We start from the raw sequence: 3,726 nt of genomic DNA, 5'->3' as shown, positions 1-3,726 counted from the left end.
TGTATTACTGCCACTGATATGTACCTGATAGCGCTTCAGAGAATGGTGTGCAGGTCCCAGGTTCATATTATAAAAGCTGCCTGGGGGATTATGGACCATTCACAGACTTTCAACCTAGCATACCTCACAGGGTTGATTTGTGGATCATATGGGGGAGAGGAGAATAATGTCAGCTGCTTTGGTGTAGAGGTAGTTTGGTGTAGTGGTTAAGTGCGCGGACTCTAACCTGGGAGAATGGGTTTGATTCTCCACTCCTCCACTTGCACCTGCTGGATGACCTTGGGCAAGCCATAGTTCTGGCACAGCTGTTCTTGAAAAAGAGCAGTTTCTGTCAGAGCTCTCTCAGCCCCACCTACCTCACAGGGTGTGTGTTGTGGGGAGGGGAAGGGAAAGGAGTTTGTAAGCCACTCGGAGACTCCTTTGGGTAGTGAAGGGCGAGGTATAAATCCAATCTCTTCTTCTTCTTCGGTTCCCATTGCAGGGAAAGACTACCCTTAGGTAGAGGCTGCAGGGAGGGGGGAGGATATGTAAACCTGAAGACAGACAGGCAGATAAAGGTAGGCTGATGGTTGCCTGGAAAGGACACAGGGTTGCCAACTCCAGGTTGGAAACTTCCAGGATATTTTAGGGATGAAGCCCACTGAAGGTGGGGTCTGAGGAGAAGGGAGAGGAGGACCTCAGACAGATACAATGCCATAGACCCCACCCTCCAAAAAAGCCATCCCCCCTGAAAAAACACTGTTGCCAATCTCCAGGTGACAGCTGGAGAGCTCTTAAAGCTCTAGTGCTAATTCAAAGTGCTGGGGATGTGTTGCGTTCTGGCAGGGGATACTATGAGTGTAGAAAATGAATGTGGACAGAGTAATGTTTTGGAAAATGTTTGGGAATTATTTGGTGCATTTACCATGGGGCACCCACCTAGAGCCTCTGGCATTTTCTCACTCTGCTGGCATGAAAACCAATTTAAGGCAAAACAGAGATATGGAGACTTTTCCATCCTCCTTTGCATCAATTTGTCTTTGTTTTCTGTCTTTGTTGGCAACCCTAGGCCTTCCAGCACTCTCAGGGCCTCCTGACTGGCATTACTTCACTAGCTCTGGCTGCTTGCGCCTGTTCAGCAGGAGCCTCCCTATGAAAGCTGCCTGGGTGATTTCGGACCAACCACAGACTTTCTGCCTACCTTGCAGGGTTGCTGTACAGATCACAAAGCGGAAGAGGAGAAGTTCTGGCAGGAGACGCTATGGAGCAGAAGTCCATCAGTGGCTATTAGCAACAAGTGATTAAGACGCTGAACTGCAGGCTGTGAAAGGTCAGTAGTTCGAGACTTGTGTGCCGCATGATGGAGTGAGCTCCCATTTCTAGTTCCAGCTCCTGCCAACCTAGCAGTTCGAAAGCAAGAAATTGCAAGTAGATAAATAGGTACCACTTCGGTGGGAAGGTAACAGCGTTCCGTGCACCTTGATGTTTAGTCATGCTGGCCACATGACCATGAAAACGTCTTCGGACAGCGCTGGCTCTTCGGCGTTGAAACAGAGATGAGCACCGCAACCCTAGAGTCGGATTCGACTGGCTTTCGAGCAAGGGAACCTTTACCTTTATAGATAGGAACTCTCGGTCTGGGGCAAGTGATGCTCTGTATTCTTGGTGCCGGATCTCGTCGTATTTTCAGAATGTCGGAGTCATTCCAGATGACCAGAAAAAGTAAAGCTGGATCTAGCAGGATCTCGTAACCAGTAATTAGATGAATCTGCATGAGAATTTCTTTCCAAAACTATTTTATGAGTTCACAATGCCACCAGCAGTGTGCGAAGGATCCTATTTCACCACATTTCTTCCAGCATAGGGGTGAATGTGAAGATGACATTTTGGATAACGGTTCAGGAGTGAGGTACCAGCAAGTGATGATCTTGTACGATTGCAGTTTGATTGAGAATACGGGTGAGGACAGCCGGGACTTCCAGACATTGGACCATTGATCTCCAGTAATGGTAGTTTCACAATCCTTTTGCCAATGTCATTGGAAGATTAATGGCTTCCTTCCTTCTATGGGAATCAAAGTATCATAAATTGAGGCGATTAAGCCCTTGGAGCCATGTCCATCAGATTCTAAAAGTTTTTCGAAGGGAGTGAGAGGTATTCTCCAGATATCTAGTATGTTAAGACTCTTTAGCAAGTGATTCAGTTGAAAGTAAAGGTACCATGAAATGTTATTATCTATTTTTTGTTCCAGGACAAGTTTTGGGAACAAACCATCACAAGACATAATGTCTATAAGATGCACTACTTTAGCACATCTCCATATATTGGCTAAGTGCGTATCATTCCCCGGAGGGAACCAAGATTGAATACGGAAGGATGAAAAGTGAGAGCATTTTGATATTAGTATTGATTTGTATTGATCCCAGTTTTTCAAGATAGCCCTGAGGAACTGGTTATTCTTGGTTGAGTTTGGTTGGACTTGAGGATCTGCCCATATGGCTTTTTGGATCGTTAAGGGGTCAAGGAGAGGGCTGAACACTTTAACCCAATCAGGTTGGGTTTCTACACATAGCATTTTGATTATGTGAGTCAACAGCGATGTCTTGTAGTCAATGTTCCCTCTAAGCTGTGGAGTCTTGTGAGCAAAAATTCTACTTTGTGAGCTACTGACATTAAAGTTGTGAGCAAGCGATTTGGCTGCTGCATAAATCAGTTTGCTTTGGAGCCCTCCTTCCTGAGCAAAGACAAAAATGTGTGAGCCGGAGGCTAAAAATTTGTGAGCTAGCTCACACCAACTCAGCTTAGAGGGAACTATGCTTGTAGTATGTTGTCAAATCTGGGTAATTTAAGCCCCCTTGTGTATTACGCCCTTTAAGTTTTTGGAAGCTAATTCTTGGTCTTTTGCGCTGCCAGAGAAACGAGTTCAGCAGTGATTGCCAAGTTGTAAGATCTTTTGGAGGTATTTTGATGGGGAGTGTGCAAAGTAGAAACAGCAGCTTTGGGAAGATAAATGCTTTGATGAGGTGTAGTCTGTCCATGAAAGATAGCGGTAGTTTAAGTCTGTTTTTATATCTCGAATCTTGGCACGGTGATTTACAATCAACAGTTGAGATAGTTGTTTCAATATTTGAATTCCCAGATAAGATAGAGTGGTAATTGTATCGAAGGTGGATATTTGATTCCATAGCATGTGTGAGGTGAATAAGCATAATGCATGACTTATTCTGATTAATTTTTAACCCTGACACTATGCTGAAAGTTGAGAGAGACTCCTGTAGATGGATTAATGATCTTTCCAGATTAGATAGGTACAGAAGCATGTAATCTGCAAAGAGACTTATTTTGTAAGTATGGGAGCCTACAGAGATACCTTGGATATTGTGGTTATGACGGATGGTGGCAGCTGGAAGTTCTAGAGCCAGTGCAAAGAGAACAGGCAATAAAGGGCAGCCTTGTCTTGTACCCCTATGGAGTCGGAAACTACTAGAGGTTACCCCATTCATTTGTATTTGAGCGGATGGGTGTGTATATATTGCGGTGATAGCTTGTAAAAAGTGTTCGCCAAATCCCATATGATGTAGGAGAGCCAGCAACATTGTTGTGTTCTCTTACATGGGTACAGTGAGTGATTCTACATCTGTGTAGAGTCATCACACGTCATGATTTTATATTTGTGAAGCACACATTAGACTGCAACATTTGTTTTCTCCAGTGTAGCTCCTGGAAATCCCACTATGGCCACAGCAG

This window comes from Gekko japonicus, unplaced genomic scaffold, assembly GCF_001447785.1.
Source record: "Gekko japonicus isolate JY-2015 unplaced genomic scaffold, Gekko_japonicus_V1.1 scaffold442, whole genome shotgun sequence".
Lineage (NCBI taxonomy): Eukaryota > Metazoa > Chordata > Lepidosauria > Squamata > Gekkonidae > Gekko > Gekko japonicus.
The sequence above is the reverse complement of the archived record's forward strand: the minus strand, read 5'-3'. Positions refer to the sequence as shown.